The following is a 22976-nucleotide window of genomic DNA, read 5'->3' on the forward strand; positions in this document are numbered from 1 at the left end:
AATCCTCTCCACCTTCTAATCTTCAAGAAACCCAGGTGACCTAATCTGTGCAAAGTTATCAATATGTGGCTGAATCATAGCCTTATAAAGAGGGTTAATAGCCTCTCTATCTTTACATGTCAATGTGTTCTTCAACATGCAAGTAATTCTTTGAGCTATTTTTTCAACTTTTAGAATATGTCCTCTGAAACTACAAATCTGTTCACCATCACTGCCAAATCCCTAGCCTTGTCAGTTTTCTGCAGGTTAAAGTACCTGGCCCTAGTGCAGAGCACTGAAGGATTTCACTGGTTCCCCTCATTCTCTTTGATTTTTCACTCCATATAGTACTGTCTGGTATCTGTCTATCAGCCCTCCCCCCTTCCCCATTCCATGCTACCAGCTTCATATCTATTCCCATTTGCTCCAACTTTTGTAATAGTTTTCCATGTGGTGGTATTCTGTCTTTTAAATGCCTTTACGAAGTCCAGTACTTTCATAGTGCAGCCATTTCTCTTATCTAAATTTGCTGTCACTCTGTTATAAAATGTGAGTAAATTTCTAAGGCAGACTTACCTTTTATAAAGCTGTGCTGCACACTGCAGAGTACCATATCCATCTATTCATTAATTTTACCTTTAATCAACTTTTCCAGTACTTTAACCACCTGAGATACTAATTGATCTATAATTTGTTACTTCCATTTAGGAGCAACCTTTATATAATGGAACTATATTACTCTCTTTCCACTCCCATGGAATCTTGCCAGAGCTGAGACAGATTCACTGCCATTTCTCATACACATGATTATAACACACAGACCGACATGCTGTCTAACCTCACTTCTGTATTCGTATTGATATTTTTTAATATACAGGTGGTCCCATATTATGGACGACCCGACTTACAGCATTCCATACTTACGAACAGGCTTCCCATACGGATAATTAAATTAATGATTCAGGAACTAGTTTCTTCCGCACATGTAAACAAACCTGTATGGCGTAAGCATTTCGTTGGCACATCATCTTTATGCTAGTGGCTCGTCTCATTGTTTAAACAGTCGCTTATGCAGAGCATCACTTTCGTAGTAACTTTTTTATTTGATTTTGTGAGTCTGTTATTACCCTTATGACAATGCCTCTAAAGCGAAAGTCCACAGCATGTCCAGGTGAGTCCTGCAGCAAAGAGAAAGGTGATTACACTGGAAATGAAACTAGGAATAATTAAGTGTTAAGAGAGAGAGGTTTGATGGCATCATTCATTTGGAAAGTATTAGGCTTCAGTCGAGCATCACTTTCGTAGTAACTTTTTTATTTGATTTTGTGAGTCTGTTATTACTTATGACAATGCCTCTAAAGCGAAAGTCCACAGCATGTCCAGGTGAGTCCTGCAGCAAAGAGAAAGGTGATTACACTGGAAATGAAAGTAGAAATAATTAAGTGTTAAGAGAGAGAGGTTTGATGGCATCATTCATTTGGAAAGTATTAGGCTTCAGTCGCTCGTTTATCAGAACAATTATGAAAAATAAAGTGAGAATAATGAAACATCTGAAAGGCAGTGCTCCAATGAAAGCATCAATTATTACATAGTGGATTAATTATTGAAATGTTTATCATTGATTTGGTTAGAAGATTAAAAAAAAAAAAGCGTAACATTCCTATTAGCATGGCGTTAGTGCAGGAAAAAGCCCAAAGCATTTTCTACAGTTTAAAAGCTGCATGTATAGAAAGTGAAGGTAGTTATGATGAAGAATTTGTTGCAAGTAAAGGTTGGTTTAATCGTTTCAAAAATAGTGTAAATATGCTTAATATTAAAATGCAAGGGGAGGTAGCCAGTGCTTATGTAGCTGCAGCAACTGAATTTCCTGAAATGTTGGAGAAAATTATTGAGAGGGGAGGTTATTTGCCTGAACAAATATTTAACATAGATGAAAGTGGATTGTTCTGGAAAAAAATGCTTGAAAGAACTTGCATCTTGAAAGAAGAAAAAAGTGCACCAGGGCATAAGCAACAAAGGACAGACTAACCTTATTGCTTGGGGGTAATGCATCTGGAGATTTTAAGCTCAAGCCTTTGCTTGTTGGCCACTCCAAAAATCCAAGCGCACTTCGCTGCATTATTAAAGCAACTCTTCCCATTGTTTGGAAGTCTAATTTAAGAGCCTGGGTCACACTTGCCATGTTTGAAGATCGGTTCATGAACTGTTTTATTCCTGCTGTGGAACGTTATTGTTTGGAAAAGAAAATTCCCTTTAAAATTCTGCTTGTGCTGGACAATGCTCCTGGACATCCAACATCTTTAGATCACCTTCACACTAATGTAAAGGTCGTATTTTTACCACCCAATACTACATCATCACTGCAGCCAATGGATCAGGGAGTCATTTCTGTATTTGTCTTATTACTTACAGCGTACATTCCAGCAAGCAGTCAGGGCTGTGGAAGATGATGTGATGACCTTGAGAGAGTTCTGGAAGAATTATAACATCTATGATGCTATCAAAAACATTTCTGATATTTGAGAGGAAATAAAGCAATCAACAATGAAAGTGATGTGGAACAAACTGTGCCCTCAATTCTCTGATGATTTTCATGACTTAACCTTTCCTTTAGTGTTCTAAAATTAATTCGTGACTTAACAGAAGAAGACATCGCCAAAGCCAGAAAAGTTGTGGTGTGTTGTGACCTATTCTTATTCTATTCTATTAACTTTCTTATACTTTATATCCTACCGGCTGTGCAATTTATGTTGTGTCCCATTTTACGATTCTTATTCTATTTTATAATTTCCGCTTACCTATGTTCTTCTATCATATACGCACGAGATATCACCAAAATTTTTACTAATACTTAAGTTATTTCTCCCCTTAGTACCCCTAATATTTGTATTTATACTGCGCCTTTTGGGATATTTAGTTTAAGATATTATATACGAAAACAAGGAGAAAGAACTCAAATATGTCTGAAAGTGTAACTATGTTGCAGTCGTGACACTTTATCGCGTTTCTTAACATTAAATTCCCACGTGATTAGGTTCGTAATTTTTCAAGTGGTGCATTGGACAGCAATTTCAGACAATTCTTTTATCCTTGAACAAAGGTTTATTAAATTCCTTAACATGGTACAAATCGATTTTTTTGTGATTACTCGATACTTACAAACTAACATTAGCTTATTACAAGTAATTAGGCTATGATCCTATAATGAGTATTACGATCATGCTGCCATAACAATTCAACACATAAATTCACTTGACATGGACAAATAAGATTAATTCACACTATTTAACTATTCAAACTTAAGCAGATTAACTAAACCTTTTTCTGCACTAACACACACAACTATGACATTTTAACTTTCCTATACATTGCAACAGACTTGCAAAATTCTCAGGACACTTAATTTTTCACATAACATTAACACTAGCCAGCTTACTTTTAACATATTCTGTCAGATACTAAAGTCCTAGTATAAATTTTCCTTGGTCACTTTAACAGTTCAGTATTAGAATAATGATACTTATCACAGACAAATTTTAGTTAACATTAGATATATTTTACAGTACCTTTCTTTCTTGGGATTTTCATATGGACCTTTACCTTCTTCTGATTGAACTATCTTGATATAACCTCACCGATAATCTGCTTCTCCTACGTTCTTTTTGGAATTGAACTAGGCTTACGCTGGCTTAACTTTTCGTAACTCTGAACACCTTTTGAATCATCTATATATCGGCTGTGCAACTCGCCACGTGGACATCCATTTCTTTATAGCTCTCCGTTTTTCGTAGTTGTCACTGAAGTTGGAACACAAAGAATATGCTTTCTTTTCCTCGACTATATGGCATTCTTTGCTTCTCACATAGGAAATACAGAACCGAAATTCCGCTCACTTTCGTTTCCATGTTATGGCGCGAAGATATAACTCCTATCTCGCCACTCAGGAAAACATCATGAAATCCCTACGAACAAGCGCGCGCAAAGGACTCTCCTGGAACAGAATCAAACCAAAACCAAAAAAGCCCCATGGGGGGGGGGGGAGGTTCAAACCCTTTTATACCTGTTCTCCTAACAGCACTTTTTCTAACTTCTTTTCTTTGCCCCCTACTTTTACTTCACCGACCAATTACGGTGGCGTTTTTCTGCCAAACGTCATTTGATCAGCAAGCCCATAATGATGTCTCAATCCGGGAATCAGCCCTGAGCAATTTTTTGTTTTTCTTTTGCTAGCCTCTAATTTAACCCCCCTTCCAAAATTTTTCTATGAACGTACTTAATAACTTAATCTCTAGCCTCTCACATACCATCTCTTATGACTAATCCTTTTCTGCCTTATTCATTTAACTTTTCTCATTTAAATCATATCACAATATTAACATATTCCTTCTTTTGTTAGTTAGTTTAACAAAACCTTTTATAAAATTTTTTTTTATATTTTATTGGATGAAAGAATCTTTCTTTTTCTTTTAATTAATTCAACTAACTATTATCTCTTATGCAGGGTTTTTAATTTATTTTATTTTTTCTTCATGTTACACCATGATAGCTGAGAATTTTACATTCTTAAGATATCAGGGTGTAACAGGTGGATAGTGGAAATGCACTGCAACTAGAATCAATGAAAATGATGTCATTGACGTACTTGAGTCCCATTCACAAGAATTAACCAATGAAGCCTTATGGAAATAGAGAAGCAGCTGATAGAAACACAAGAACACAAAGAATCAGAAGATCCACTGCCAAGAAGGTTTACAACAAAAGAATTAGCTGAAGCCTTTCGTCTCATTGAAGCAGGATTTGCTAAGAGCTTGAGGGTTAAGATCCTAACATTGAGCAGTTTACAAAGGTTTACCATGCAGTTAGTGAGAACATCAGCTGCTACAAGGCCATTTAGGATGGGGAAAAAAAAAAAAAGGAAAAAGGCTGTGCAAACAACCCTAGATACCTTTTTCAAAAACTAACTTCATTGGTAAGCTCCCCCCTCCTCCAGCAACAAAATCAAATCCTGATTCTCCAGCACCGACTCCATCATCTTTTGTTAGCCTATCTTCTGTGTATGTTCTGTTTGTTTGAATTAAAAGAAAGAGCACAATAGTTTCTGTAACTTATTATTACAATACAGGGGTATTATTACTGCTGCTACTACTACAGTATTACATTGTATTATTATTGTCACATATGGGCCATTAAATTATTGTTTTTATTATTATTATTACCATATATGTGCTGTTCATCAGGGATCTGAGTTACATACAAATCCAACTTAAAGACGTTCTCAGGAACATATCTCGTCCATAACCCAGGGACTGCTTGTACTGATCACCTCCAGTTCACGTATCTCAATTCTCACACAAGTCACATTAGGAACTGAAAAGTTTCCACCTGGATGACACACCCTTACAGAGTGATCGTTTATTAGTTCAACTATTCTTTAACTATTAGTTCAACTGCTTCTGTCACTTTCCTGCCGTCAGAACTGTCTAAAGTTATCCTTCCATAATCATTCTTTATTTCTTTCTTTTACATTGGTCGATTAGTAGAGCCTCTGCTACTAATGGCTCACGCAAAAAGTTAAGCAAGTTTGAGCATGGTTAGTAGTTGAAAGGGATCAATCGTTCGATGCTGTGGGCACACTCTCCCTCGATGAGTCTTTGGACTCCCTGGAGGTGTCACATAATAATAATAATAATAACTCTTTTGGATTTACTTTGGCCTACCTAGCTGAATTTCTCCCATAATCTAATTTAACCTTCCATACCACACTGATCCCCTTCTTGCCTTCACCTTGTATTGCTCAGGAGCATGCTGATCACTTTTTTTGTTTTATATTTCCTTTGCATTGTTTTCTTCTTTTTACTACTTCTGTTATATATCACTGCTTATTCCTGCTCAGTTTATCCTCTTGGCCCTCCTTTGGTATGGATACTGCCTCTCTCAAACAATCCCTGACCACTCCCCATGCATTGTTGACATTCTATCTATGTAACTTCTTATGCTGTGGCAATGCTGCAGACCGCTGCCTAAGATTGCATACTCGCCAGCTTTGTAATTCCACATACACCTTTTCTTGACTGATTTTCACATGTTAAGCGAGCTCCCAGAACAAGACTGCTTGGTACTTTCCTCTGTCAGAGGAAGAGTCACTACTGTGGTTATTAATAGATCTGATCCAGCACTCAAATCACTGGTCCTCTCCATCACAGGCTGTTTCAGGTAATTATTAATTATCCCTTAGTAACTGTATAAATTCCATTTTCATCTTGCCATGTGCCTTTTCCTCCTTTCTCTGTATTTCCATATTCGAAGTTCCTTATGATAACTGCTTGACTTATACTCATTATGATAATCTGCCAATGCATGGCATCTATATCTTTCCCTGGACCCTCAGGTCTGTAGCAGCAACCAACAATATATTTTGCCCTATCTGCTGCTTTTTCACACCAGATTGCCTTAAATGAATCATCTGCCATAGATTTAAAATTCTCTTCAACTTCTATTTTTGTTGGTTTAAGTTCATTAGATATCATTAGTAGTACCCTTCCTCCTGTCCTATTTCCTCTATCTTCTCCATCAATCAGCTCATTGGGCATCATCAGATGCCATGTGGTCACTCCTTTCCTAGGTAATGGTCCACACCAGTCCTTGTCAGGTGATCCTGTCGTATGCCTTTCTGGATATGCCAACTGTATGAAGATCAGTTCATTCCAGACATTCCATCCATCTCATTGAAGGTCTACCTCTTCCTATTTTACCAGGGATTTTACCTTCTCCTGTCAGCATCTTTAAGGAGCCTTAAAGTTCTGCTGATCCATTTGACTGCCTTTCAGTACATGATAACCTCAACAACTTTCTGTAATACCAAATCTCAAAAGCAGCTATCCTTTTCTTATCAAACTTGTTTAGGTTCCAGGTCTCACATCCATAAGTTGCTGTTAGAAAAACAGCTGCATCCAAAATCCTCATCTTTGTTCCTATGGAGATAGATCTATCCTTCCAGATTTTAAACAAGTCTCTGACTATAATAAAATTAGTTTAATCCTTTATCCAAGTGTGAGCAAACAAAGTTTGCGCCTGAAGTATCTTCAGGACTAGGGTAAGGTGATACAACAACCCAGGGCAACTCGTTGCAAAGGTGGAGAAAGCTACCAACACTCCTATCTCAGTATCTCCTATAATGCAAAACACATCTCCATGCGGATATGTCTAATGTTATGCATTAAGGGAAGGGCCACTACCCAGACTAGTTTCGACCTTTATTGAGGTCTCTTCAGTGGGAGCCAGGCCCTAGTGGAGATACCAGGCAGAAGCATTAGCAGATCATCTCTACCTATAGGAGTTGCCTAATGGTGTGCCACCCTATGATACCACCCTTAATAGGAGATACTGAGATAGGAGTGTTGGTAGCTTTCTCCACCTTTGCAACGAGTTGCCCTGGGTTGTTGTATCACCTTACCCTAGTCCTGAAGATACTTCAGGCGCAAACTTTGTTTGCTCACACTTGGATAAAGGATTAAACTAATTTTATTATACTCTAACCAAGTGAAAAATAAACTTTCAAAGTCTCTGACTATTGTTTTAGCCATTCCAAGTCTTCTTCTGAACATCAGTTCCTCACATTAATAATGGATCCCAGGTATTTGAACTTGCTGGCTTCCTGAATTCTTTCTCCATTAAGATGCATGTGTTTCTCAGGTGCTTCGGTGTCTAGATTTCCTTTGAGAAACATAATTTTTGTCTTGCTAGGATTGAGTTGAAGCCCTCTGTTCTTACTGATCTTATTAACTTTGGTAAAGATTCATCCTAGTTCTTCCTTGTCATTACAAAGGAGTACTGTATCGTTAGTGTGCCTCAGATTACTGATTAATATGCCACCTATCGTAATTCCTGTTAAGCCTCATTCAATACTTCATGCATGATGTTCTCAGCATACATACTAAACAAGTGAAGAAAAAGGATCCTTGCCTTACTCCCTTACTGACCTGGGTCCAATCAGTTAATCCAACACCTGTTCTTACTGTGTTGAGAAAAACCCATTGGTTTCAATACTTCCCATGATTTCAGATTCTGAATGCAGTCAAAAGCTGTGGAGTAGTCTTTGAAACACATCCATAGGGCATTTGAATTCTTTATACTTTTCAATGATTTGTCTAAGGCAAAGAATCTGACCTCTGGTACCATTTCTTTCATTATCATCATCAATTTCCTGTGTATCCCCAAGGGGTGTTTAGGTTACCATGGCAACACTACATCATAATCTCCTATCTGCAATTTTCCTCAAAATCAATCTATTACTTGTGAGCACTCCAATATTGTCATATCTAACATTTTGTGCTTCTAAGGCACTTTTGACTGAATCAATCCACCTTGACCTTGGTCTTCCTCTGGGTCTCTTTCCTGCCCATCTTGGCATCAAATGCCTGTTTTGCTAATCTTTCTTCACCCATTCTATTTAAGTGGCCATACTACCTTAGATCAGCTGTGCTGACACATTCTTGAATGCTAATGATGTCAGGTTCCTTTCTAATATCTTCATTTTTAATATGAATGTGCCATTGATGCCATCAGTTCACTCTCCTAATTTTTCTCAGAATCCTCATATATGTAGTCTCTAGTCTTTGATCAAGTACTTTATTTCTAACCCAACTCTCAGATCTATAACTTAAAACTGGTTTCAACACTGTCTTGTTTACTTGTAGTTTGGTATTTTGACTAATTTCTCTCTTATTCCATATAAATTTATTCAGCTGGCTACCCAGCATACACCATACCATATCCATTCCTTTAATACAATAAAATACGATATCTCTTATATTCTATCCTTGAAATCATAGCATCTTCTGTCAACCAGCTCTCACTGATAGAAATAATTTTTGGCCAAATGGTGTTCCCCGTTGACAGAAACTCTTGCTTATTGTGTATATGTGTTTCAGTATCCCCTGGGGTCCAGAGTCACCCTTACATGATATCATTACCAATCCATTCGGATTCAAAACATGGGAAACTGCACTCCAACCATTCATAGTGATTTCTGCACTCATAACTCATTTGTCCCAGGATGACTGCATATATTTGATTTTTAAAGGTACTTGTGGCATTGACTATAAACAATAAATTACATTATAACCACAGTAATTAACTTCAATGAAATGAAAGTACTATTATTTTCATACTGAAAATAATAGTACATCATTAGTGTAGAAACAAGCAAATCAAAGAAATGGAAATACAGGATATATACAGCAGTGTTCCCATTTCTTTGATATGCTTGTTTCAATGCACTGATGATGTACTGTTATTTTCAGTACGAAATATACGTACTTCAATTCATTAAAGTTAATTACTGTGGTTATCGTGTAATTTATTGTTTACATGTTTGATTGCATTTCCCCCAGTACCACTAGTTTCACTGAGTTTGCATTTCCAACTTCTTATTGAAAACACTTTCTCCAAAATCATTCAAATGCAGTCCATCAGGCAAATGCAAGTCCTTTTTTCCATAAAATTTACTCCATACATCTATAAACTGCACACCAATCCTCCTGCATAATCCTCTCATATTGCAAATTCCTCATGTGTCAAATCATTTGTGCCTGCCAAAATTATCAATTCTTTCACTTCTCCCTTCTACTAACAGCTTTACCAGCATAATTGATCTTTGCACCTGGGAAATGGGCTTTCATCACTTTCTCATTAAGTACAATAATACCTTGATTGACACTCAGGATGCATTCCTAGAAGACAAAGTGCTAAACGAAACAGCGTTAAATGGGGTCATTTTAACACATAGTAAATAGGGATAGGGGAACATGCAACCAAGAACAAGTTTTACTTTAATCTTAAGTTATTTTTATGTTAATTTTCCTTTCACGGCTCTTGGTGTTTTGGATACACAAGCAATGGTTTGAATTTAAAATCACCATTGGCATTATTGCCAGAAGAAGGGTTAAACGATCTTTTGCAGCTTTGAATTCTGGTCAGTAGCAGACGATGAAAATTTTAAGTAGGGGTGCTGCATATACAAAAAAAAAAAAAAATTATTTTTTCATAATCAGTAACCAATTTATTAATAAATAAATTTACATATTAAAAAATTACTTTATTAAAAATATTTCACCCTCACCACGAACAGATACCAATAATAAAAGTTTCGTATCGCACAGAAATAACGTGCCATGTATACAATTTATTTGTAAGTGACACTGCAAAAACGAGCAGTGTCGGAATCACTTGTAACATGCAGTGACAAGCATAAACGATTATCAGTGAGTCTAGCTGCAATTGGCGCGATAATTCTCACTCTGCGTTAGATTGCAGTGTATTTGTTTCATTGTAACAATAATTAAAAAAATATAATTCTTTTCATATTTTCAACAGTGATATATCTCATCATACTTCAGCCTTGTATCTATAATAAATAAATAATTATATGTTGTTTAACAAAATAAAATAAGATTTACAAAAAATAGTTCACCCTCACCACAAACACGCACCAATAATAAAAGTTTTGTATCTCACAGAAATAACGCGCTCAAGCATACGATACACTACCCAAACGAGCAGTGTCGGAATCACTTGTAACGTGCAATGAGAAGTGCAAACGAATATCGGCGAGTCTAGCTGCAATTGGCCTAACGTGATAATTCTGACACTGCGTTAGTTCACAGTACATTTGTTTTGTGTAACGATAATTGAAAAAATATAATTCTTTTCATATTTTCAACAGTGACACTCATCATAATTCAGCCTTGTATCTGTAATAAATAAATAATTATATGTTATTTTACTAAAATAAAATACGATTTACAAAAACTAGTTCACCCTGACCACGAACACACACCAATAATAAAAAGTTTCGTATCTCACAGAAACAATGCGCGCAAACATACGATACACTGCCCAAACGAGCAGTGTCGGAATCACTTGTAACGTGCAATGAGAAGCGCAAACGAATATTGGCGAGTCTAGCTGCTATTGGCCAAATGTGATAATTCCGACACTACGTTAGATCGCAGTGCATTTGTTTCGTAATCTAAAGTGTTAATTGAACAATTTCAATTGTTGACTATTTAGTCAATGTCAAAACATAAGCTGTAACCTTTAACATGTTGTATTGCATTTATATAATGTTGTAAGCATTGTTATTATTTATAAACACAAACAAAATTTAATTTTTTCATTTTTTCCTTGGGGGTGCTGCAGTGTCACAGTTCTTATGTATGAACTGCAACTGATCCTGGTGCTCACTTTTGTTCAGGTGATATAAATGTGTTCTTTGGCATTCTCTTCCAGAAAAGTTCCATTTCATCAACATTAAAAACTAGTTTGGGAGGATAATTTCATCTTTCAGTTATGGCTCTTAAAGTTGCTTCAGCCTTTAAAGTCTTAAAGGCTGAAACAACTTCATTATCTGCACTCACCATTCTCCGCTGATTTGAATATTGTAAAGGTTGCTTCTTTTTTTTAAAACTAATCTCTGCTAATTGCAAAGTTTTTGCTTGTATCCTCGCTTTGTTTTTGAATATAATTAAAAATACTTCTGGCCTTTTCCATGATTATTGCCTGACCTAATGGCATGTTGCATTCAGTTTCATCATCAATCCAAATGGAAAGACATTTCTCCATTTCCTCTATTGCTTCTATATTGGATTACCTTTGTTGCAGAAGACGTTGTGGTTGCTGACCACTTAATTTTGTCCTTGTTTTTTTTAAATCATTCATATAGTAGAAGTAGACAAATTTAAAGCGGTTCCAAGTCAACTTGATGTTCACCTTTTTCTAATCACCTCAGCACCTGCATTTTAATGTCGAGTGAAATGCTTTTTTGTAACAATTTCGTTTTGCTTTAACCTTTTGCTGATTGGTTCAGGAATAATCATATTATATACGAATGAAGGAAAACACAGCAATAAATTGAATTAGTGAAAATTTATTGCTTTTTTAGGCTTTCAGTAGAACCGCATTATATCGAATCATACAATATTTAGCACTTTTTTAGTGTTCGGGGGAAAAAATGCATTATAGGGAATCAAATTTAATCGGGATATTGTTAAATGGGGTGTTACTGTACACCTTTTATTATTGAATCTCCTTACTTCCAGTTTTTCACACATTTATGCTGTTCCCATTTACTTTTTCTTTCATTCTCTCTCTCTCTCTCTCACTGTATAACACATGCCAATCATTTCTCCTGTTGCTTGTTTCATATTATTATGGGACACTTCGAGGGAGGACACCTACTCTCTGTCTCCACCACTCAATCCACTAACTATGATGAACCATAACTACACCAATGGCATCTACCACCCACCACCACTAATATTTTCACAGACAATCACAAACATCCATGCCCATGTCAGGATTCGAACCCACAGCCTTGTGGCTGAAGAGTGGATAGGCTAACCACTTGGCCAACCAGGCCAGGCTGAATATCTCATGAATAGTAATGTGAAATCACTGGATTCATAAGCATTCGTTAATTATGCTACATTTAACAAGTGTATAATACAATCAATGTCGAAACATAAGCTGTAACCTTTAACATGTTGTATTGCATTTATATAATGTTGTAAGCATTGTTATTATTTATAAACACAAACAAAATTTAATTTTTTCGTTTTTTTCTTTCCTTGGGGACACTGATGTATAGGATATTATGATAGTGTTACATGAAAAATTTACATCATTACTACCATCCTATTGACAATTTGCTTCCAAATTGATCTGTTATCTGTAAGGACTCCAGTATTATCAGATCTAATATTTCTGTCTTCTAAGGCTGTTCTTACTACATCATTCCACCTAGATCGTCATCTTCTGCTTGGTCTTTTCCCTCCCATCTTGGCAAAAACACTTGTTTAGTTAACCTTTCCTTTCCCATTCTGTTTAACCATACCATGTGAGATTAGCTTTGCTTGATATTGTTAGCATTTAGAAGTGCTCACACAGTTCTAAATGCTAACAGTGTCAAGTTCATAATTAAACATTCACATGTGTGCCACAGTAAAAAATAATATTGATTTTACAAATATCTCGTCTTACATATCATAACATCATCAGTGAGAGTGAAGAACAATAAAACAATAAGGAATTTGAACAATAAAACAGTACAGTACATTTGTTAAATTAAAACTATTGAGCTGAAATAATAATGATCAATTATTATCAATCTATACAATCTATTTAAGACAATTGAGTATAACAATTTCCCAAATTTTTGGGATGGTAAGGCAAGCATTACAATTAAGATTTGGTCTATGAAGTAGAGCTTCAGTACTTTCTTTGAATAGCCTTTCATATCTGTACATAGATCTGTGTAAAAGTTTTGTTTTCCCATTAGATCCTATGGTTTGTGTTTCAAATTCTGTGCTGTGGCAGGCCCAATTTGTGCAGTTTGGTGAGCCAGATGTGGTCTTGATGTTCAGAAATGCGTTTATAGATTGATCTTCCTGTTTTGCTCACAGTATGATAGATTGCATGAACAATGTACTTGGTATACTCCAGATAGCATCATTGTTGAGAGTTTGTCTTTTGGAGAGGGTAACAGATCATGAATTTGGTTAAAGGAAAGATATCTCTGAACAAGCAGCAATAACTTAGTATTTTTTTTATAATCTTTGCTACTTGTTCAGAGATACCTTTGATGTATGGTGTGGGAGTCCTGTGTAATTCTATGTCAACTCTTGGATGTTGTCTTGGAGTGGTGTTAACTATTTTTTGTATTGTTCTAGGGTTGAATCCATTTAGTAGAGCTTTTTATTTAATGGTTTATTTATTTAATTTAAAGAAGAACAAATCCTGTGTGCTCTGGTTACTAAGGATTTTATAATGCTATGATAACCATATTTCTGAGACGGGTTGGTAGTGTGATGATGTATTGTGAATATAGCATCCTGTAAAGGTTGGTTTTCAGTAGGTGGAAGGAGAAAGCATTTCATCAAGTTATGTTGGTTATGAATGTCTAGAAAGAAAATTCCACTTGATGTTTCTCTTTCTAACATGAATTTAATTAAGACATCCATAGACAATTTCTTAGTCTGTGGATATTGTCTTGTCCAATAGCTTATTAAGTTGGCTTTTGATAGGATCTTTATTAATCATAGAATATGTCTTCTGATCATGTAGGAGTAATTCTAATTTCTGCTCATAGGATTTGGCATTTATAGCACCACTATAATCTTTCCCTTGTCAGCTTTTGTAATGAGTATCTTGTTATACTATACCTAGAGTAAAACCTATTGTACACTGATATCATATGTAGACAATGATTAAAAGAAAAGGAACATTTGTTATATATTATTATTTTTTTTTTTCTTGAAGAGTTAATTTTAGCATTTAGAATTTTAGTAATTTTTTTATTATTGTATACTAAAACAAAAAGCCAAGAAATGCCAGACAATTAAAGTGACATCCATGGAAATATCTATAGAAAAAATATAAGGCTGAAATGGGCTGTCTTTGAGAGAGAGAGAGAAAGAGAAAATGGGTGAAAATGAATCATTGAGAGAAGTCATTAACAGTTAAGCTGCCCTCTTTTGTAAAGCATCAAGAATTTTTATAACAGTTTGCACTGCCCCAGACACAAGAACAATTCTCAGGTTAGATTAGTTGAGATTTTTACAGAGATAGTAGCTGGGCAGGTAAACAGTGTCTTGAGCAGGAAAGGAGGATGCCAAGTTTAATAAATCTTGAGGAAGTACTTGACGTGATAAGATGGTTGTGTTATACCAGAAAAGACTAGAGGTAAATGTCAATCAGGAAAGAAAGACAGTTATTATTATTTTCTTTTTTATTATTATTATCCAGGCCTCCATGGTGTCGAAAGACTCATCATGGGAAGTCGTTTTTAGGAAATACAAAGTCTATTATACCACTCCTTGAATCCATTAACCGTCCCCACTTCAACCACTCTCTCAGGCAGTGTACTCCAAGGTTCAACCACCTTCCATGCAAAGAAATCACTCCTCACCCTCTTGCGCACATCCTCCTTTCGTAACTTCCAGGGATGACCCCTTATCATCTCTCCTTCCTGCCGTTCCACCAAGTAAAAGAACTCTCCAATGTCTACCCTGTAACTGCCTCTCAACAGTTTAAAAGTCTCGATCATATCACCTCTCCTTCTTCTATCCACCAAACTCTGCAGTCTACATTCCCTCAGTCGATCCTCATAACTCATATTGTACAGTCCTGAAATCATCTTTGTTATCTGCCTCTGTACCCTTTCCACAGTCAATTTATCCCCTTCAAATCCTGGGGACCAAATCTGAGACCAATAGTCTAAGTGTGGTCTGATCAGGGCCTTATACAACGGAATGATAACTTTTTTATCTTTGCAGGTTAGCGTCCTTCTCAGTATTGCAGCAATCTTCTGAGTTATCCTCACCACCTTTGCAATATGCTCCCTGAATTTCAGTTTTTTATCAATCATCATGCCCAAATATCTTGTCTCCCCTACCCCCTCCAATCAAGTATGCATCCTCCCATCGATGGATCCCAAACCTCAAGACTTTACATTTTGATGCATTGAACTAATAACCCCATTTATTTGCCCATCTGTCTAGTTTATTCAAATCCTCTTGCAGGGCTGCCACGTCTTCACTATTACTGATAACCCTTCCCAACTTCACATCATCTGCAAACAACTGAATGTCCCCTTGCAATCTATTGACAATATCATTAATATAAAGATTGAACAATACAGGTACCAGTACTGAGCCCTGTGGAACCCCACTTGTAACCTTCCGCTTCTTTGATATTGCCCCATCATACACAACTCTCTGATACCTATCAGTCAGCCAATCCTGAATCCATTTGACTATCCCGACATTTAAACCCATGTGCTGCAACTTAAATATCAGCTTATCATGTGGCCCTGTCAAACGCCTTTGAAAAATCCAAAAAAATGGCAGAATGTGCCTTTCCCTCATCAACTGCTCTTGTGACTTCATTATAAAAGACAATCATATTACTAAAGCAAGAGTGCCCCTTAACAAATTTATGTTGATTCTCACAGATAGCATTACCCTCATCTACCAAATGCTGTATATAGTCCCTCACCAATTTCTCCAAGACCTTAACAACTACTGATGACACACAAACTGGCCTGTAATTAGACACTTCCAGTCTGCTACTGCCCTTATGCAGCGGCACTATCTTACCCTCCTTCCATTCCTAGGGAATGGAAGGAGGGTAAGATAGGAGGGAAGGAGGGTACCTTTCCTTCTATAATTGAAATACCATCCAGTCCAATAGCTTTATTGGTATCCAGAGTACTCAGTATTTGGAACACACTTTCCTCTTGCACCTCTAAACCCTGATCCTGCCCTATCCCTCTAGTATTAAAACCTCCTCCAGGATAAAATACTCCAATAAAGTGCTCATTAAACAACTCCACTATGTCCTCTGCATCAGTCACTCTATTCCCATTTTTATCCTGCAATGTCATTCTTCCACAATCGTTTCTTTGCCTACTGGCCACATAGCTAAAAAATTCCTTAGGATTTTCTTTGGATCTTGGTGCTAATCTCTTCTCATATTCACCATTCTGGTCACTCTCCTGGCCTGCATCTTATATTCTTCGTGTATATGTCCTCCACCCCTCTCCTTGTATATCTTCCATAATCTCTTTTTCAACTGCAGTTCCTGTTTGATATTGTTTGTCATCCATTTTACACCAAATTGTGTCCGCTTCTTCACCTGGAATACAGCTTACTATTGCTGATAACAAATATTCTTTCACAATTTCCCAAGCACTAATGATATCCTGGCCTTCCAATTCTGCCCTCCATGGAACTGTCCCTAGTTGATACCTAAGACTACTATAATCACCCGCCTTATAATTCCACATACGTTCCATTTTCTTTGATACACCTGCATGTCTGTTCATCTTCCAAGTCAAAACCACATGGGCACTCTCTCCAACTGGTGGGAGAGATGTCATCTCACTTATTATCAGCTCTTCTGATGCTATGACCAAATCCAAAACTCTTGAAACCTTGTTCTCTCCATCACATGCTGCCGAAGACATTTGTCCCTCAAGAATTCCAGAAATTCTATCCCATTCTTACTACTTGCATTTTCATCTTCCCAGCTTATACTGCTGCAGTTAAAATCTCCCATAACAATTATTCTTGCACTTGCCAGGCTCAACTGCCTAAATATCTCTTGGTCCCCACCCTCTGTGTTCTCTGGTGTATAGCAACACCCCAATAAATATCCTGTCTTGACCACTTCTACCTCACACCATATACTTTCAAAACCATTTGTGTTACTTCCTTCCAAAGCCTCTATTCTAAGAGGTCATAAGTCATCACTTATAATAAGCAGTACTCCACCACCATGTTTTTCTTTCCTATCCTGCTGAAAAATGCTGTACCCTGCCACTTCAATTCTGATTATTATATCATCCTTCATCAACCATATCTCAGAGATCCCAATAATCTTTGGCCAGGTTGATGCTATCAGCGCCACCAATTCATTTCCTTTATTTCGGATACTCCTGGCATTTGTATAGAGCATAAAAATGTCACTGCTTCTATACCTATCATTGCCCCCTCTTGACCCTCCTGTGCTCAATGTTTCCTGACATCGTCCCCCTTCCCCCAAGCACCCATTCCCACAAGAGGCCATCCCTGTTACCATCCACCCTGGGAATTCTAGTTTCCCTGCATTGACACACTGACTTGTTCAGAAAATAACAATCTTTCCAGATGCCTTCGTCCTTCCTCATTCAAATGCAAGCAGTCTCTAGCATACAGTTCCCTTCTGTCTTCAAACGCCCTCCAAGCATCCACATATTCCAACCCTCTCTTCTCACACATTTTGGCTATTATGTGATTCAGTATTGCTGCCCTTCTGCTCAGCTCGTCACTATCATACCTGGACAACACACACACAATCTTCCTTTTCTGCATTTTCTTTTGCACAACTTCAAGCAAGAATCTCAGATCTCTTGCTGCCTGATTTACACTGCCTCTCAAGTCATTCGTGCCCACCATCACAATCATCTCATCCATCTTTTCATCCCTCTTAATTGCCATAGCCACATTCTCTATTGTTCCTCCAGGCAAACACTCCTCACATATCCTATCTTGCACACAACGGATCATTGAGTCACCATACATTACACTTCTCACCATTCCCTCTCTCCTTCTCTATCACTCCCATAACTCTCTCCCATTCCCTCTCTTCCACTTATCCTATTTTCTCCTCTTGTGTTATTCCCATAACTCTCTCTCTCTCTCATTCCCTCTCTTCTACTATTCCCATTCTCTCCTCTTCTATCATTCCCATAATTCTATCTCATTCCCTCTTTCCTACTGTTTCCATTCTCTCCTCTTCTAGCATTCAGATACCTCTCTCTCATTCCCTCTCTCCTGCTTTTTCCATTCTCTCCTCTTCTATCATTCCCAAAATGCTCTCCTCTCCTATCCTTCCCAAAACTCTCCCTCTCTCCTACTCTGATTCACCTTGCATTTATCTCTTCCATTCTTCTCATCTCATCTTTCATACTTCTCATCTCATTCAAAAGACATTCCATCTCCATAGATGGGCTGAAATTTCCATCAAGAAATTTCAGCCCATCTATCTCCCTCTGCAAGTCAGTCGTTCTAAATCGAAATTCACTCTCCCAAACAAAACGTGAGTGACTTTCACAGTCACTCATGCCTTCCACACTATCGGCTATTATTTTCTCATTCATATTTTTTTCTTCATTCTCTCCTATCACACTACTTGTTTTCCGATATTCATTTCCCAATCCTGGAGCAACTAGGTCAGTTAGTTGTGATCCCATTATGACTTGTGTATTATGAAGTGTAAGAGAAGGTGAATTAAGATCCTTTTTAATTTCATGTGTATTTGTAACATCTGGTGTGAGACCCCTGTCCTGCTCATTGGTGGCCCTGAAGTGGCTTGAAAAATTCCATGTTTTTTTGTCTAGAGAATGGTTTCAGAGAAGAGAGAGAGTTGTGATTTGTATATTATGAAGTATAAGAGAAGGCAAATTAAGATCCTTTTTAATTTCATGCGCATTTCTAACATAGGTGTGAGACTACTGCCCGACTAATTGGAGGCCCTGAAGTAGCTTGAAAAATTCCTATGTAGAGTTTCTAAACTATGTAAAAATAAATTTTTTTAAAAAAACTACAAAAAATATATATATATAAAATTAAGAATATTTTCATTTTCCCCATAAAAAAAAAAAACAAGACTGTATTGTGTTAGCACTGATAATGACTAGGTTATTGTCACCTTCCCAGAGAATAACATGATGGTTTGCATTTAAGGTACTGTTGTAAAAGTTCTTGGTGCCTGGGATGTTTGGATACTAAGAGGTTTGTGAAATGTGTAGGCAGAATGGAGTATGCTATCATCAGCAAAACTATTGATTTATATATAGGTATAAGCTATAAATAAACAGAAAAATAATCAAACAAGTGAATTTTAAATACTTAGGAATTCATATCAACTCAGAAGACATAACAATAAGTGAAGCAAATGAGCAAGCACTTAAGACAAAACCGGATTGACAGATGTTTAAACAGAATAATATGAAAAAATAAGAATCTAAATATTGCAACTACGAAGTATAAAAGTAAAATAAAACCAATTTTAATTTATTCATCTGAAACAAGAGCTGACTCACACTCATTAACCTTAAAGGAGTCTGCATACATGCTTATTCATCCTACCTAATAACTTTAGTTTCCATGATTTTGCATCCATTTTGCATCCATTTAAGGAGACACAAAGTGCTTTGTGTCTCCTTAAATTTTATTTTGCCAGTGTTCCAGCACACTGTATTACAAACAAAGTGATATGGTCAACTCTTTACACCCCATGGTTGGCAGCTTTAGTCAACACTGGTTTCACATACATTCTGCACATGTTTGTTGTTATTGCTTGAGGTGTAAAAACTACAGTATGCTATAATAGATAAGATGCATATACTCAAAATAAAGTTGAATCCTTTGTGGTATGTTATATTTAAAAACAACCCTTCTTCTTCCACCTAAGATCTTGGACCTGTTGTAACAGTGTTCACTGCAATCCATTACTCCACCACTATCAGTTGGCCATCTTTATACACACTCACACATTTATGAATATAACTTTTAGTAGTTAGATGGTAATTTTCATTGGTTTATCATTAGATATTTCATTGTATTGCAGATTTATCATTCCCACAGGTTTCTGTATATGTAATAGTTACTGCTATAGCATCCAAAATTTTTTTACGCTATAAATAGACAGCAAGGTCTAGTTTTTGCATTTTTGTGCTGAGATCGCTATGGCTAGTTACGTGCAGTTAACACCTCACAGAAAAAGGGTGATTCAAGCTTTGAATAGAGAAGGGTGTTCCTCTTGTAATAACTAAAAGGGCTAATTATATGAAGAGCAAAAGGCTTCAATTCGGCGACATGACCTTATTTAAGTTAAGGGATATTACATCCCATATTGTTTCTTAGCCGAATAAGAAACTCAAGTTTCATGCCAAATATAGAAACTATATAAAGTTTGGCGATTCCAAGCGTAAGCAAATACCTGGATAATACAGCACCTAACCCATTTGGTAGTGCAAACTGAGGCAACTCATAGTAAGGGTTGAGCAAGCTCCGATCACTATTCTTGGTATTTACCCATAATGTGAAGTTAGCTCCTAGGAGCTGTATTACTGTTCTACATTATGAGAGAAGGTGACTACCCAGACCGGTTTCAACCTTTATTGAGGTCTCATCAGTGAGTAGGTAGACCTAGTTAATACCAAGTTTGTAGTGAACAGAACTTACATCCCCTCTATGAGAATTGCCAAGAAGGTGTCGTAATAAATTACTAATTATATGAAGAGCCAAAGGCTTCAATTCGGTGACACGAACAACTTATTTAAGTTAAGGGATTTACCCATAATGTGAAGTTAGCTCCTAGGAGCTGTATTACTGTTTTACATAATGAGAGAAGGTGACTACCCAGACCGGTTTCAACCTTTATTGAGGTCTCATCAGTGAGTAGGTAGATCTAGTTAATACCAAGTTTGTAGTGAACAGAACTTACAATCCCCTCTATGAGAATTGCCAAGAAGGTGTTGTAATAAATTACTAATTATATAAAGAGCCAAAGGCTTCAATTCGGTGACACGAACAACTTATTTAAGTTAAGGGATATTACATCCCATATTGTTTCTTAGCTGAATAAGAAACTCAAAGAGTTTCATGCTGAATATAGAAACTATATAAAGTTCGGCAATTCCAAGCATAAGCAAATACCTGAATAGTTCAGCACCTGACCCATTTGGTAGTGCAAACTGAGGCAACTATCCCTTCTATGAGAATTGCCAAGAAGGTGTCCTAACTATCAGCTCCACCCTTACTATGAGTTGCCTCAGTTTGCACTACCAAATGGATCAGGTGCTGTACTATTCAGGTATTTGCTTACGCTTGGAATCGCCGAACTTTATATAGTTTCTATATTCAGCACGAAACTCTTTGAGTTTCTTATTCGGATAAGAAACAAAATGGGATGTAATATCTCTTAACTTAAATAATGAAAAGGGTGTCCTGTAGTCAATCTACTGTGGTACAGCTGCTGTCGAAAGTGAAGGAAACTGGATCTGCTGAAAAGAAGAAGGGAACAGGAAGAAATCTACTCTGTACCCTGCCAACATTGAGTTCTAGAGCTCTGTATCAGAAATCTCTGTGTCATTCAGAGAACAGAAACAGGACTGGGAAGAACAAACGGGAGTTGTGGCAAGCCCTGTAACTGTCAGGAGAAGACTCATTCCACATGGACTGATAGCCTGGTGTCCTAAAAAGAAGTTCTTGTTAAAAAAAAAAAAAAAAAGAGATTAGCTTGGTTAAATTGGAGCAAAGAGCATGCCAAATGGACCTCTGATCACTGGAAAGGAGTAATTTTTTCTGACGAGAAAAGTTAAACCTACAGGGCACCGATGGCAGAGAGATAGTTTGAAGACGATCTGGGGAAAATTAAACCCTGACTGTCTGGTAATGTTAACAGTCAAATTCTCAACCAATCAGATGATCTGGAGCTGCATGTCATGTCATGGTGTTGGCTGCTTGCATTTCACAGAAGGTTCAGTGAATACAAAAGTATACCAGAAAATTTTAGAAGAGTTGCTGCCTACTATTAGAGACCACTTTACTCTTATGATGAAATTCATCTTTCAGGAAGACTCAGCCCCTTGTCATAGGGAAAAAAGTGTAAGTAATGCTATTATAACCCTAAAATGGAGCATGCGAATTGAGTTTGTACTCAAAAAAGCTTTAATTTTTGTTGGTCAGAGAATTGACCAGGGCTTCTTGAGCTAATGTCCAGTTCTCATCATCCAGTTCATTCAGAGTCCAAGTAGATACCCTGTTAGGTATCTACCTGGATACTGAATGAACAAGGATGGGCTGACAGTTTGGGATTTAGCTGACCAAATTGTACTCTTATTGGCTTAAACCACGATATAAAATGATGGTACAACATTACAGAATTTCATGCCAGCTGGGGTGTCGCCCAGTTAAACAACACTTCTCATTGTTTTTGCCAGGGAACAGGCGAACAGCAAAAAGTCAGCTACTGGAACAAATCCTAAAACACACCCTAACTCAACATCACCAGAGTTCAAGTTCAGTACTATCAAAATAAGAAACTGAAATGGCAAAGAAATGGAGCTAGCTGAGGAATTAGATAAGCACCAGATTGACATAATATGGGTGACTGAAACAAAAAAGAAAAACTGGTGAGATCTTTCTGAGCAATAAATACAAAATGTTATATTCAGGTAATGACAAGGAAAAGAAGGAGTAGCTATAGTATTCCCCACTAAATATGAGGCTAATCTTCTTGAATGGCAGGCAGTCCCAAGTAGAGTGATGTGGGCAAATATCAGAATGGGGAACTGGACAATGAGACTTATTTCTGCCTATAGTCCCACAGAAGGTTCTACTAAGGTAGAAGTGGAGGAATTTTTTCAGGCTTTAGAGAAAGCAACTGACAAA

The 22976-nt window shown here is 36.9% G+C and overlaps 1 protein-coding gene across 1 annotated transcript in view; it reads left to right on the plus strand.

Moving 5' to 3' along the window:
- Ocrl (Oculocerebrorenal syndrome of Lowe) overlaps positions 1-22976 on the plus strand; it is a 537079-nt gene that overhangs the window by 428047 nt on the left and 86056 nt on the right. The gene's annotated exons all lie outside the window — the stretch shown is intronic.

This window comes from Typopeltis vanoorti, chromosome 8 (genome assembly GCF_054136105.1).
Source record: "Typopeltis vanoorti isolate ZY-2024b chromosome 8, IOZ_Tvanoo_1.0, whole genome shotgun sequence".
Classification (NCBI taxonomy): Eukaryota; Metazoa; Arthropoda; class Arachnida; order Uropygi; family Thelyphonidae; genus Typopeltis; species Typopeltis vanoorti.